This window comes from Arachis hypogaea, chromosome 14 (assembly GCF_003086295.3).
Source record: "Arachis hypogaea cultivar Tifrunner chromosome 14, arahy.Tifrunner.gnm2.J5K5, whole genome shotgun sequence".
NCBI classification, from domain to species: Eukaryota; Viridiplantae; Streptophyta; class Magnoliopsida; order Fabales; family Fabaceae; genus Arachis; species Arachis hypogaea.
The window spans coordinates 117,233,751-117,249,863 of record NC_092049.1 but is presented as its reverse complement, the minus strand read 5'-3'; the positions used below and the strand labels follow the sequence as shown (position 1 = coordinate 117,249,863).

Below are 16,113 nucleotides of genomic sequence, written 5' to 3'. Positions count from 1 at the left end.
CTTGAGCTTCATGAAACATGTTGAAACCTGGCTGGCTGTTAAGTCATGTCTAATATTTTGGACTGAGGTTTCCACCTTCCAATGTAGAAAGGACATGTCTGTATGTGTTATGCTAAAGCTTGACTAATGGCCATGTCTAATTCTTTTGGACCAAAGCTTTAGACTAACACTGCATGAATCCTGGAATTCTTATTAAAAATTTTGAATTTCTTTATTTCCTTTTTCCAAAATAATTTCGAAAAATATACAAAAAATTAATAAAATCATAAAAACTAAAATTTTTTTTTGTGTTTCTTGTTTGAGTCTAGTGTCAAATTTTAAGTTTGGTGTCAACTGCAAGTTTTTAATTTTCTTAAAATTTTCGAAAATTCATGCATTATGTTCTTTATGATCTTCAAGTTGTTCTTGATGATTTTTTTTGTTTAATCTTGTGATTTTCTTGTTTTGTGTTTTTTGTTGTTTTTCATATGCATTTTCGAATTCATAGTGTCTAAATATTAAAAATTTCTAAGTTTGGTGTCTTGCATGTCTTTTTTTTCTAAAAAATTTTTCAAAAATATGTTCTTGATGTTCATCTTCATCTTCAAAGTGTTCTTGGTGTTCATCTTGACATTCAAAGTGTTCTTGCATGCATTATTTGTTTTGATCTAAAATTTTTATGTCTTGTGTCATTTTGTTATTTTTCTCTTTCTTCATTAATTCAAAAAATAAAAAAAATATCTTTCCCTTGTTTTACTCATAAATTTCGAAATTTTGGGTTGACTTAGTTAAAGATTTTTAAAATTTAGTTGTTTCTTATTAGTCAAGTCAAAATTTCAATTTAAAAATTCTATCTTTTCAAATCTTTTTCAAAAATCAAATCTTTTTCATTTTTCTTACTAATATTTTTGAATTTCTTAAATAAATTTTCAAAATCTTTTTCTTATTTTTATTTCACATTTTCAAAAACTTTACTAACAATTAATGTTTTGATTCAAAAATTTCAAGTTTGTTACTTTCCTGTTAAGAAAGGTTCAATCTTTAAATTCTAGAATCATATCTTTTAGTTTCTTGTTAGTCAAGTCATCAACTTTAATTTTAAAAATAAAATCTTTTTAATTTCCTTTTCAATCTTTTTCAAAATAAATTTCAATCATATCTTTTTCAAAATTTAATTCCAAAATCTTTTTCTAACTTCTTATCTTTTCAAAATTTATTTTCAAATCTTTTTCAACTAACTACTTGACTTGTTTGTTTTAATTTTAAAAAGTTTACTATTTCTTATCTTTTTCAAAACCACCTAACTACTTTTCCACTTCTCATTTTTCGAAAACAACTAGCCACTTTTTTAAAATTCTTTTTAATTAACTAATCGTTTTAAATTCTAATTTTATTTTATTTCTTTTAAAATTTTCGAATACTAACCAATAAATAAAATAAAAACAAAAATATTTTTCTTTTTCTTTTAATTAGTATTCGAAAACTCTCCCTCTCATCTCTTTCTATTTATTTTATTTATTTACTAACACTTCTCTTCTACTCATAATTCGAACCCTCTCCCCCTCCCTGTGTTCGAATTCCTCTTATTCTCTCTCTTCTCACTCTTCTATTCTTTTATTCTTATACTCACATAAAGGAATCTCTATATTGTGACATAGAGGATTCCTCTTCTTTTCTGTTATCTTCTTTTTCATATGAGCAAGAACAGTGATAAAGACATTCTTGTTAAAGCTGATCCTAAACCTGAAAGGACTCTGAAGAGGAAGCTAAGAGAAGCTAAAGCACAACACTCTGGAGAGGACCTTATAGAAATTTTTGAAAAAGAAGTAGACATGGCAGCCGAACCCAACAACAATGGTGGAGATGGAAGGAAGCTGCTTGGTGACTTTATTGTGCCATCTTCTGACTTCTATGGAAGAAGCATCTCAATTCCTGCAATTGGAGCAAACAACTTTGAGTTTAAGCCTCAATTAGTTTCTCTAATGCAGTAGAATTGCAAGTTTCATGGACTTCCATTGGAAGATCCTCATCAGTTCTTGGCTGAATTCTTGCAAATCTGTGACACTGTTAAGACCAATGGGGTTAATCCCGAGGTCTACAGACTTATGCTTTTCCCCTTTGCTGTAAGAGACAGAGCTAGGATATGGTTGGACTCACAACCTAAAGAAAGCCTGAACTCTTGGAAAAAGTTGGTCAATGCTTTCTTGGCCAAATTCTTTTCACCTCAAAAGATGAGCAAGCTTAGAGTGGAAGTCCAAACCTTCAGACAGAAGGAAGGTGAATCCCTCTATGAAGCTTGGGAAAGATACAAGCAATTGATCAGAAGGTGTCCTTCTGACATGCTTTCATAATGGAGCATCTTATGTATATTCTATGATGGTTTGTCTGAATTGTCCAAGATGTCATTGGACCACTCTGTTGGTTGATCTCTTCATCTGAAGAAAACGCCTGCAGAAGCCCAGGAACTCATTGACATGGTTGCAAATAACCAATTCATGTACACTTTTGAAAGAAATCCTGTGAATAATGGGATGACTTAGAAGAAAGGAGTTCTTGAGATTGATACTCTAAATGCCATATTGGCTTAGAATCAAATATTGACTCAGCAAGTCAATATGATTTCTCAAAATTTGACTGGAATGCAAGCTGCATCCGGCAGTACTAAAGAAGCTTCCTCTGAAGGAGAAGCTTATGACCCTGAGAATCCTAGAATGGAAGAGGTGAATTACATGGGAGAATCCTATGGAAACACCTATAATCCTTTATGGAAGAATCATCCTAATTTCTCATGGAAGGATCAACAGAAGCCTCAACAAGGCTTCAATAATAATAATGGTGGGAGAAATAAATTTGGCAATAGTAAACCTTTTCCATCATCTTCTTAGCAACAGACAGAGAATTCTAAGCAGAGCCTCTCTGACTTAGCAACCATAGTCTCTGATCTATCTAAGACCACTCTCAGTTTCATGACTGAAACAAGGTCCTCCATCAGAAACTTGGAGGCACAAGTGGGTCAGCTGAGTAAAAGAGTTACTGAAATCCCTCCTAGTACTCTCCCAAGCAATACAAAAGAGAATCCAAAGAGAGAGTGCAAGGCCATCAATATACCCAAAATGCCCGAAGCTATAGAGGAGGAAGAGGTAGTGATTTCCAGTGAGGAAGACCTCAATGGACGTCCACTGACCAATAAGGAGTTCCATATTGAGGAACCAAAGGAATCTGAGGCTCATACAGAGACCATAGAGATTTCACTGAACTTACTGTTGCCATTCATGAGCTCTGATGAGTATTTCTCCTCTGAAGAGGATGAAGATATTGTTGAAGAGAAAGTTGCTCAGTATCTAGGAGCAATTATGAAGTTGAATGCCAAGTTATTTGGTAATGAGACTTGGGAAAATGAACCTCCATTGCTCATCAATGAACTGAATGCCTTGGTTCAACAGAAATTACCTCAGAAGAAACCGGATCCCGAAAAGTTCTTAATACCTTGTACTATAGGCACCATGACCTTTGAGAAGGCTCTATGTGACCTGGGGTCAGGTATAAACCTCATGCCATTCTCTGTAATGGAGAAACTAGGGATCTTTGAGGTACAAGCTGCACGAATCTCACTAGAGATGGCAGACAAATCAAGGAAACAGGCTTATGGACTTGTAGAGGATGTCTTAGTGAAGGTTGAAGGCCTGTATATCCCTGCTGATTTCATAATCATAGACACTGGGAAGTAAGAGGATTAGTCTATTATCCTTGGAAGACCCTTCCTAGCCACAGCAAGAGCTGTGATTGATGTGGACAGAGGAGAGTTAGTCCTTCAATTGAATGAGGACTACCTTGTATTTAAGGCTCAAGAATCTTCTTCTGTAACCATGGAGAGGAAGCATGAAAAGCTTCTCTCAATACAGAGTCAAACAGAGCCCCCACACTCAACTTCTAAGTTTGGTGTTGGGAGGCCACCATTAAGCTCTGAGTCTCTGTGAAGCTCTCTAAGAGCTCACTGTCAAGCTATTGACATTAAAGAAGCGCTTATTGGGAGGCAACACAATGTTATTTAATTATATTTATTTTTATAGACATTTGTTTTCCATTGTCATGTTATGTTTTCTTTAGGTAGATGATCATGTGGAATCACAAAAACAGCTGCAGAATTAAAGCAGAATAAAAACAACATCAAAATAGCACACCCTGGAGAACAGGCTTACTGGCGTTTAAACGCCAGTAAGGATAGCAGAATGGCCGTTTAATGCCCAGTCTGGCAGCATTCTAGGCGTTAAACGCCAGAAAAGGGTGTCTAGTTGGAGGCTGGTGTTAAACGCCAGAATTGGCAGACAGACTGGCATTTAACGCCAGAAAAGTGTGTCTGGTTGGCGTTAAATGCCAGAAAAGGGCATCAGCCTAGTGTTTAACGCCAGAAAAGGGCATCAGCCTGGCGTTTAACGCCAGAAAAGGTAGTAGAGATGGCGTTAAACGCTAGAAATGGCACACAGAGGGCGTTTAAATGCCAGAAAGGTGCAGGGACCAGAATTCCTTGACACCTCAGAATCTGTGGACCCCACAAGATCCCCACCTACCCCACCTCTCCTTCTCTCCTCTTCACACCTTTCCATAATACTATTTCCCAAATACCCTTCATCTATCCAATCCTACCCTCTTCTCCATCATCTCTTCACCACTCATATCCATCCAATATTCCCCAAAAACCCATCATAAAACCCCACCTACCTCACCATTCAAATTCAAACCATTTTCCTTCCAAACCCAATCCCTTCATACATGACTTCCCTCTCTCTTTTACCCTATAAATACCCCTCCTTTCCACCTTCAATTTCACACATCATAAACACTTAAACCCCCCTTGGCCGAATCTACCACACCCCTCTATCTCCTCTATTTCTTCTTCTTCTACTCCTTTCTTTCTTCTTTTGCTCGAGGACGAGCAAACCTTTTAAGTTTGGTGTGGGAAAAAGCTATGCTTTTTGTTTTTCCATAACCATTAATGGCACCTAAGGCTGGAGAAACCTCTAGAAAGAGGAAAGGGAAGGCAATTGCTTCCACCTCCGAGTCATGGGAGATGGAGAGATTCATCTCAAAAGTCCATCAAGACCACTTCTATGAAGTTGTGGCCAAGAAAAAGGGGATCTCCGAGGTCCCCTTCATGCTCAAAAAGAGTGAATATCCAGAGATCCGATGTGAGGTTCGAAGAAGAGGTTGGGAAGCTCTTACCAACCCCATCCAACAAGTCGGAATCTTAATGGTTCAAGAGTTCTATGCTAATGCATGGATCACTAAGAACCATGATCAAAGTGTGAACCCGAACCCAAAGAATTGGCTCACAATGGTTTGGGGGAAATACTTAGATTTCAGTCCGAAAACTGTAAGGTTGTCATTCAACTTGCCAATAATGAGAGGAGATCCTCATCCCTTCACTAGAAGAGTCAACTTTGATCAAAGGTTGGACCAAGTCATCATGGACATCTGTGTGGAAGGAGTGCAATAGAAGAGAGACTCCAAAGGCAAGTTGGTTCAACTGAGAAGGCTTGACCTTAAGCCCGTGGCTAGAGGATGGTTGGAGTTCATCCAACGCTCTATCATTCCTACTAGCAACCGATCTGAAGTTACTGTGGACCGGGCTATCATGATCTATAGTATCATGATTGGAGAGGAAGTAGAAGTTTATGAGATCATATCTCTAGAACTATACAAGGTGGCTGACAAGCCCTCCACTTTGGCAAGGTTAGCCTTTCCTTATTTCATCTGTCACCTATGCAATTCATTTGGAATTGTCATAGAGGAAGACATCCTCATTGAAGGGGACAAGCCCATCACTAAGAAGATGATAGAGCAAATAAGAGAGCCCACTCATGGACCTCAACAAGAGCATGAGGAAGTTCCTCATCAAGAAATCCTTGAGATACTCAAGGGATGCATTTCACTCCACACAACTATTGGGAGCAACTCAACACCTCTTTAGGAGAATTGAGTTTCAACATGGAGCAACTAAGAGTGGAGCACCAAGAGCACTCCATCATCCTCCATGAAATCAGAGAGGACCAAAAGGCCATGAGAGAGGAGCAACAAAGGCAAGGAAGAGACATAGAGGAGCTCAAGCACTCCATAGGATCTTCAAGAAAAAGAACTAGCCGCCGTCACTAAGGTGGACCCGTTCTTTAATTTCCTTGTTCTTATTCTTCTGTTTTTCGATTTTTATGCTTTATGTTTTGTCTATGTTTGTGTCTTTATTACATGATCATTAGTATCTAGTGTCTATATCTTAAAGCTATGAATGATTCCATGAATTGCTCACCTTTCTTAAATGAAAAATGTTTTCTAAAAAAGAAAAGAAGTTCATGAATTTCAAATTCTATCTTGAAAATAGTTTAATTATTTTGATGTGGTGGCAATACTTTTTGTTTTCTGAATGAATGCTTGAACAATGCATATTTTTGATAGTGAAGTTTATGAATGTTAAAATTGTTGGCTCTTGAAAGAATAATGAAAAGGAGAAATATTATTGATAATCTGAAAAATCATAAAATTGATTCTTGAAGCAAGAAAAAGCAGTGAAGAACACAAAGCTTGCAAAAAAAAAAGGGGCGAAAAAAATAAAGAAAAAGAAAGAAAAAGAAAAAGCAAGCAGAAAAAGCCAATAGCTCTTTAAACCAAAAGGCAAGAGCAAAAAAGCCAGTAACCCTTTAAACTAAAAAGCAAGGGTAAAAAGGATCCAAGGCTTTGAGCATTAATAGATAGGAGGGCTTAAGGGAATAAAATCCTGGCCTAAGCGGCTAAATCAAGCTGTCCTTAACCATGTGCTTGTGGTGTGAAGGTGTCAAGTGACAAGCTTGAGATTGAGCGGTTAAAGTCGTGGTCCAAAGCAAAAAGAGTGTGCTTAAGAGCTCTGGGTACCTCTAACTAGGGACTTTAGCAAAGCTGAGTCACAATCTGAAAAGGTTCACCCAGTTATGTGTCTGTGGCATTTATGTATCCGGTGGTAATACTGGAAAACAAAATGCTTAGGGTCACGGCCAAGACTCATAAAGTAGCCGTGTTTAAGAATCAAGATATTGAACTAGGAGAATCAATAACACTATCTGTATTTCTGAGTTCCTATGGATGCCAATCATTCTAAACTTCAAAGGATAAAGTGAGATGCCAAAACTGTTTAGAAGCAAAAAGCTACTAGTCCCGCTCATCTAATTGGAACTAAGCTTCATTGATATTTTGAAATTTATTGTATATTCTCTTCTTTTTATCCTATTTTGTTTTTAGTTGCTTGGGGACAAGCAACAATTTAAGTTTGGTGTTGTGATGAGCGGATAATTTATACCCTTTTTGGCATTATTTTTAGGTAGTTTTTAGCATATTTTAGTTACTTTTTATTATATTTTTATTAATTTTTATGCAAAAATCACATTTTTGGACTTTACTATGAGTTTGTGTGTTTTTCTTTAATTTCAGGTATTTTCTGGCTGAAATTGAGGGACCTGAGCAAAAGTCTGATTCAGAGGCTGAGAAAGGACTGCTAATGCTGTTGGATTCTGACCGTCCTGCACTCGAAGTGGATTTTCTAAAGCTACAGGAAGCCCAATTGGCGCGCTCTCAATTACGTTGGAAAGTAGACATTTTGGGCTTTCCAGTAATATATAATAGTCCATACTTTGCCCGAGATTTGATGGCCCAAACTGGCGTTCAAACGCCAGCCAGAGACTCTTTTCTGGCGTAAATCGCCAGAACTGGCACCAGAACTGGAGTTAAACGCCCAAACTGGCACCCAAGCTAGCGTTTAACTCCAAGAATGGCCTATGCACGTGAAAGTTCCAATGCTCAGCCCAAGCACACACCAAGTGGGCCCTGGAAGTGGATTTCTGCACTATCTGCACTTAGTTACTTATTTTCTGTAATCCCTAGTAACTAGTTTAGTATAAATAGCACTTTTTACTATTGTATTCTTATCTTTGATCTATCTTGAGACATTGGAGGCTGGCCATTCGGCCATGCCTAGACCTTTCACTCTTATATATTTTTTACGGAGGAGTTTCTACACCTCATAGATTAAGGTGTGGAGCTCTGCTGTTCTTCATGAATTAATGGAAGTACTATTGTTTCTCTTTCAATTCACGCCTACTTCTTCTCCAAGATATACTCTCGTACTTAATTCAGTTAAATCAGAATGAAGGGGTGACCCTTGACAATCACTCACTATATTCGTTACTCGCTTAGCCAAGATCCGCGTGCCTAACAACCCCAAGCGGTCTACATGATGTTCAATGTAGTCATTGGATGACAGCCGGAGTATAATCTCTTGGGTCTCTAATACACGGACCGAGTCCGTGAGATTAGTACCTTTATGGTATAGGCTAGAACCAATTGGCAGCATTCTTGAGATCCAGAAAGTCTAAACCTTGTCTGTGGTATTCCGAGTAGGATCTGGGAAGGGATGACTGTGCCGAGCTTCAAACTCGCGAATGTTGGGCACAGTGACAGTGTGCAAAAGGATAGAGAGATCCTATTCCGACGCTAGTGAGAACCGACAGATGATTAGCCGTGCGGTAGCTGTACCTGGTATTTTTCATCCGAGACGAGAAATCTGACAGTTGATTAGCCGTGCAGAAACCGTACCTGGTATTTTTCATCCGAGAAGATCATACATCTTGCCATGGAAGGAGGCACGCATGATTGGAAGAAGACAATAGGAAAGCAGAGGTTCAGAAGCAACAAAGCATCTCCAAACGCTTATCTGAAATTCCCACCAATGAATTACATAAGTATCTTTATCTTATTTTATGTTTTATTTATCTTTTAACTATCAACAACTCATAACCAATTGAATCTGCCTGACTAAGATTTACAAGATGACCATAGCTTGCTTCAAGCTGACAATCTCCATGGGATCGACCCTTACTCACGTAAGGTATTACTTGGACGACCCAGTGCACTTGCTGGTTAGTTGTATAGAGTTGTGAAAAGTGTGATCACAATTTCGTGCACCAATCCTTAATTAGCTTAGGTTGAGGAGTGTGTTTCATTTAAGTGTGGGGGAATTTTGGGAAACATTGGTGGTGAATGAAAATGTTGAATTAGGGTATTGCATTGAAAATTTTGGAAAATAGGAACATTCATGGATGAACTACTTAACCATATGCAATTCTAAAATAAAAAATACTCTTCATTATAAAAAGGGTACAAAAGTCACCCTAAAGTGAAAAAGAAATGAATAAAGAATTGCATATGTGATGTTCTTGTGAGAAAAGCATACATGAGTGTTAGTGAAAAGAATTGATGGAAGGTTAGGATTGCATTTTGTTTTGATTTGGTTGATATAGGTTGATGTGGATGACTTAAACTAATCAAGGATTCAACCAATTTAGTCCACTTAGCCATATCTATCCCGCCTTTATCCTAACCCCATTACAACCATATTAAGTCCTCATAATAAGTGCATTCATGCATCACTTGTTGTTGATTGTTAGATGAAAAGCAATTCCTTGAAAACATGATTAGAGGAGACATGAGGGATTGAAACTCTAAACACCGAGTGATTAGAGTGTATACACACCTAGTGAGGGTTCAACTACTCAATTCTATATTTCAATTTTTTCTTATCATGTATTCTTTCAAGTTGCCTCACTTTGATGAGTTAAATCAATTCTTTAGATTTTAGATGCATTGGATTACGTCTTGGCTTAGCCCTATTTGTCTATACTTACTTGGGAATTTGATTGTTTGTTTTCACCAATTTCATATAGATACTATAGACAGATATATAGGTATAGATAGTAGTTACATACTTGCATGCATATAGATAGTTGCATTCAATAAGTTGATTACCCCTTTGATCATTATCCTTGTTAGTTTAGCATGAGGACATGCTATTGTTTAAGTGTGGGGGAGTTGATGAGTCCATATTTGATGGTATATTTTTTACTTAATTTGGATGGATTCTAGCATATGAACTCACACTTAAGCACCAAAATAGCATACTTTTGTGTTTGATCCCTAATTTGATCTTAAATGTGAAAACATGCATTTTAATGCTTAGATTAGTGATTTTTAATTCCACTTCTATGTCATTTGATGCCGTGATATGGTTTGTGAGTGATTTCAGGCCTTGAAGGCAAGAATGGATGGGTAAAAGTGGAAGGAAGCATGTACAAGGGAGAAAATATGAAGAAAACAAGGAAAAGCACACACAGTGAAGTGTGCGTGCGCACAACCCTGCGTGCGCGCAGACAAGCGAGAATTTCCACGCGTGCGTACGCACGCACCTGTGCGTACGCATAGGTCCCTGCACGTGATTGCATTAATGAAACATGTGCTGCGCGGATTTGGAGGTCTCTTGGCCCAAATTTTGAAGGCTTGAGGCTGAAATTGGAGTGCTATATAAGGTGGATTCAACACATATGAAGGAGAGCTTTTTATTAGGTTTTAGTTTAGTTTTTCTTAGTATTAGGAAGCTTCCATAGGAGTAGGAGTAGGAGTAGTGTAGCATTGCTCTCTTAGGGTTTATGCAATTTCAATTGTAGCATTTTATAGCAAGTTTGACTTTAGATTTTGCTTCTTTAAATTGTAAGTACTCTTTAATTTCTCTTTAATTACATCATAGTTGCTTTTATTTTCCTATGGTTCAAGTGCTTTGTTTATATATGCAATTTTGAGTTCTTGAAGTTTTGATTAATGAATTTCTTATTTCATGATTTCTTTATGCTTGTTTGGATGTTTATTGTTGATTTTGTGCATAGTTGGTTACTGCTTTCCATTTTCCTTTACAATTTCCCATGTTTTATTTTTATGCACACAAGGTGTTTGTGAAAATGCCAACCTTAGATTTTGAGTAGATTTTCACACCTTGGCTTGTGGTTTGAGTTCCTAGGATACTAGAGTCATAATGTCCGACATTTAGTGGTAATTCTTGGGTAGTTAGTTGACCCTTATTTCCATTGACGCTAGCTTTTTACCAACTAGCTTGGTAAGTTAGCTAGGACTTATGGATTAAGGTCAATTATGCTTGCTTGACTTACTCCTCGATGGTTGGGGTTGACTAGGCGAGATTGACTCATCATAATTATCATAGTTATGGTTATGGCGATGATAGGATTCCTTGGACTCTCATTCCCAAGTCAAGGCTTCTTTCATGCATTTTCACTAGTTTTGATTCTATTTACCCTTGCTTGCACCAATTTCCAATTTTGATCATTGTTTAGTTCTTTTATTGCTTAGTTTCTTTAATCTTTTGTTCTTTAATTACAAAACCCCTTTTGCCTTTCCTCACAACCGAAAGAGAAACACTTTCAATTGCGTCCTAGGGAGAACGTCCCAAGGTTGAAAGACTCTCGATTATATTTTGTTTTGAATTGGAATATTTGATTTGGGCGTTAATTATTGGTCTAGACTATACTTGCAACGAACATATTCTATTTTGAGAATTTCTAGATCGACGATAAATGCTTAACATCATGTCGTCACACCTCCACCGCGCCCTATTGTTCAATGATTTCGTTTCTGCATCCTGACGTTTGGATTTGGATTCATGCAACTTGTCAGTGAGTCTCCTGCGAGAGGTGATTCAGAGGCCACCGCAAACGTGGTTGTTGGCAGCAGCACATATCTCCAAGCAATAGAGGAAAACCTCCAAGAGCATTGAAGAATCTCTCCAAACAAAATGAGGGAGTGATATCATTGCTAGCTTGAAAAATAACACCTTTTTTGTTTATTCATTCTATGAATCTAACTCGTTTTGGGTTTTGCAGTGATTTTAGATCAAAGATGTTGACTTGCATTGGGTTTTTGTGTTCAAATTTATAGTATACGAAGGTCTTTATGGCTGATGGTTGATCCTTTAATTTTCAATTTTTTGTTTTTCATTTTTCTGGATTTTAGATCACTTTTTTTAATCTGATCTTGTTATAGCTAAGTTAGAGTAGTAGTTTTTAATTAAACGACGAATTATTGGCTTGTGATGAGCAGATAATTTATACACTTTTTGGCATTGTTTTTACATAGTTTTCAGTATATTTTAGTTAGTTTTTACTACGTTTTTATTAGTTTTTATGCAAAATTCACATTTTTGGACTTTACTATGAGTTTGTATATTTTTCTGTGATTTCAAGTATTTTATGGCTGAAATTGAGGGACCTGAGCAAAAATCTGATTCAGAGGCTAAAAAAGGACTACAGATGTTGTTGGATTCTGACCTCCCTGCACTCGAAATAGATTTTTTGGAGCTACAGGAACCCAATTGGCGCGCTCTCAATTGCGTTGAAAAGTAGACATCAAGGGCTTTCCAGAAATATATAATAGTCCATACTTTGCCCGAGTTTTGATGACGCAAACTGGCGTTCAAACGCCAACTTCCTGCCCTATTCTGAAGTTAAACGCCAAAAACAGGTTACAAACCAGAGTTAAACGCCACAAACAGGCTGCAACCTGGCGTTTAACTCCAGAAGAAGTCTCTACACGTGTAAAGCTCAATGCTCAGCCCAAGCACACACCAAGTGGGCCCTGGAAGTGGATTTCTGCACTATCTGCACTTAGTTACTCATTTTCTGTAAACCCTAGTGACTAGATTAGTATAAAAACTACTTTTAGTGATTTATTTCACATCTTTTGATCATTTTTGAGACTATCATTGTATCACTTTTGATCTCTTGATCACGTTTAGGGGGCTGGCCATTCGGCCATGCCTGGACCACTTTCACTTATGTATTTCTCAACAGTGGAGTATCTACACCCCATAGATTAAGGTGTGGAGCTCTGCTGTTCCTCATGAATTAATGCAAAGTACTATTATTTTTCTATTCAATTCAAGCTTATTCTTATTCCAAGATATTCACTCGCACTTCAACCTGAAGAATGTGATGATCCGTGACACTCATCACCATTCTCACCTATGAACGCGTGCCTGACAACCACTTTTGTTCTATTTGCAATAGCTTGAGTGTGTATCTCTTAGCCTCTTGGTTTACGACGCATGGTTGCCTCGCCTGATAACTGAGCCTTCTATTCCGTGAGATCAGAGTCTTCGTGGTATAGGCTAGAATTATTGGCGGCCATTCCTGAGATCCGGAAAGTCTAAACATTGTCTGTGGTATTTCGAGTAGGATCTGGGAAGGGATGACTGTGACGAGCTTCAAACTCGCGAGTGTTGAGCGTAGTGATAGATGCAAAAGGATCAATGGATCCTATTCCAACATGAGTGAGAACCGACAGATGATTAGCCGTGCGGTGACAGCGCATTTGGACCATTTTCACTGAGAGAACAGAAAGTAGCCATTGACAATGGTGATACCCAACATACAGCTTGCCATGGAAAGGAGTATGAATGATTGAATGAAGGCAGTAGGAAAGCAGAGATTTAGAAGGGACAAAGCACCTCCATACGCTTATCTGAAATTCTCACCAATGAATTACATAAGTATATCTATCTTATTTTATGTTCTATTTATCTTTTAATTATCAAAATCCCATAACCATTTGAATCTGCCTGACTGAGATTTGCAAGATGACCATAGCTTGCTTCAAGCCGACAATCTCCGTGGGATCGACCCTTACTCACGTAAAGTTTATTACTTGGACGACCTAGTGCACTTGCTGGTTAGTTGTGCGAAGTTGTGAAGAAGAATTGAGATTATGATTGTGCGTACCAAGTTTTTGGCGCCGTTATAGAGATCACAATTTCGTGCACCAAGTTTTTGGCGCCGTTGCCGGGGATTGTTCGAGTTTGGACAACTGACGGTTCATCTTGTTGCTCAGATTAAGTAATTTTATTTTAATTTTAAGTTTTTGTTTTTATTCTTTTAATTTTCGAAAAATTTTCAAAAAAAAAAATATTCTATGACTTCAGAATTTTTAAGAATGAATTCTAAAGTTTAATGATGATCTGTTGAAGTCTGGCTGGCTGTGAAGCCATGTCTAATCTTTTGGACCGAGGTTTCAACTTATCATCACAAGAGCTTGTTGATTTGTATCAATCTTGCTGTTGAATGTCATGCTGAAGCTTGGCTGGCCATTGGCCATGTCTAGTGTTTTGGACGGGAGCATTCATTGAAATCTTGGTTGGCTAGTAAGACATGTCTAATTCCTGGACCGGAGTTTTAGGCTAACATTGCATGATTCCTGGAATTCTAATTAGAAAATTTGAAATCCTTATTTTTTTTCAATTAATTTTTGAAAAATACAAAAAAGTTTTTAATAAAATCATAAAAACCAAAAATAATTTGATGTTTCTTGTTTGAGTCTAGTGTCAATTTTTAAGTTTGGTGTCAATTGCATCTTTTTAATTTCCTAAAAATTTTCAAAAATTTATGAATGTGTTCTTCATGATCTTCAAGTTTTTCTTGATGATCTTCTTTGTTCGATCTTTGCATTTTCATGTTGTGTCTTTTCTTGTTTTTCATATGCATTTTCAATTTGTTAGTGTCTAAACATTGAAAATTTCTAAGTTTGGTGTCTTGCATGTGTGTCTTTTCTTAAAAATTTTCAAAAATAAGTTCTTGGAGTTCATCTTGACATTCAAAGTGTTCTTGGTGTTCATCTTAGCATTCAAAGTGTTCTTGCATACATCATGTGTTTTGATCTTGAATTTTCATGTGTTTGAGTCATTTTGATGTTTTCTCTCTCCTCATTAAAAATTCAAAAATAAAAAATATCTTTCCCTTATTCTTCTCATAAATTTCGAAAATTTGGTTTGACTTAGTAAAAAATTTTTAAAATTTAGTTGTTTCTTATTAGTCAAGTCAAAATTTTCAATTTAAAAATTCTATCTTTTCAAAATCTTTTTCAAAAATCAAATCTTTTTCATTTTTACTTTATTTTCGAAATCTTTTAAAAATTAACTTTCAAAATCTTTTCTCATTTTTATTTCATATTTTCGAAGTTAATGCTAATAATTAATGTGATTGATTAAAAAATTTCAAGTTGTTACTTGCCTATTAAGAAAAGTTTCAATCTTTAAATTTTAAAATCATATCTTTTAGTTTCTTGTTAGTCAAGTAATCAACTTTAATTTCAAAATAAAATATTTTTAAATTTCTTTTTCAAATATTTTTCAAAATAAATTCCAATCATATCTTTTTCAAAACTTAATTTCAAAATCTTTTCTAACTTCTTATCTTTTCAAAATTGATTTTCAAAATCTTTTTCAATTAACCACTTAACTTTTTGTTTGATTTTAAAAAGTTTTCTATTTCAATCATATCTTTTTCAAAACCACCTAACTACTTTTCTCTCTCTAATTTTCGAAAATTCCTCCCCTCTTTTTCAAAATTTCTTTTTTAATTAACTAATTGTTTTAAAATTCAATTTTATTTTATTCCTTGTTATAATTTTCGAATACCAACTAATAATTAAAATAAAAACAAAAATATTTTCTTTTTATTTTAATTTAAATTTCGAATTCTTCTCTCTGTCACCTCTTTCTATTTATTTATTTATTTACTAACACTCTTCTCTTCTTCTTATAATTCGACCCTCTCCCCCTCTCTGTGTTTGAATTATTCTCTTCTCATTCTTCTACTCTTCTTTTCTTTTCTTCTACTCACATAAAGGAATCTCTATACTGTGACATAGAGGATTTCTATTCTTTTCTGTTCTCTTCTTTTTCATATGAGCAGGAGCAAGGATAAGAACATTCTTGTTGAAGCTGATCCTGAACCTGAAAGGACTCTTAAGAGGAAACTAAGAGAAGTTAAAGCACAACCCTCTGGAGAGGACCTGACAGAAATTTTCGAAAAAGAAGGAGACATGGCTGAACCCAATAACAATGGTGGAGATGCAAGGAAGATGCTTGGTGACTTTATTGCACCCTCTTCTAACTTCTATGGAAGAAGCATCTCAATTCCTGCCATTGGAGTAAACAACTTTGAGCTTAAGCCTCAATTAGTTTCTCTAATGTAACAGAATTGCAAGTTTCATGGACTTCCATTGGAAGATCCCCATCAGTTCTTAGCTGAATTCTTGCAAATCTGTGACACTGTCAAGACCAATGGAGTTGATCCCGAGGTCTACAGGCTTATGCTTTTCCCTTTTGCTGTAAGAGACAGAGCTAGAACATGGTTGGATTCACAACCCAAGGAAAGCCTGAACTCTTAGGAAAAGCTGGTCAGTGCTTTCCTGGCCAAATTCTTTCCACCTCAAAAGATGAGC

General features: G+C 36.4%; 1 non-coding gene across 1 annotated transcript; it reads right to left on the bottom strand.

Annotated features, from left to right (window-relative positions):
• Positions 1–2,216: 2,216 nt before the first annotated feature.
• LOC112745838 (small nucleolar RNA R71) lies at positions 2,217–2,324 on the bottom strand. The gene has a single exon (XR_003173746.1). It is a non-coding gene; the product is annotated as a small nucleolar RNA R71 (small nucleolar RNA).
• Between the last annotated feature and the right edge of the window lie 13,789 nt (positions 2,325–16,113).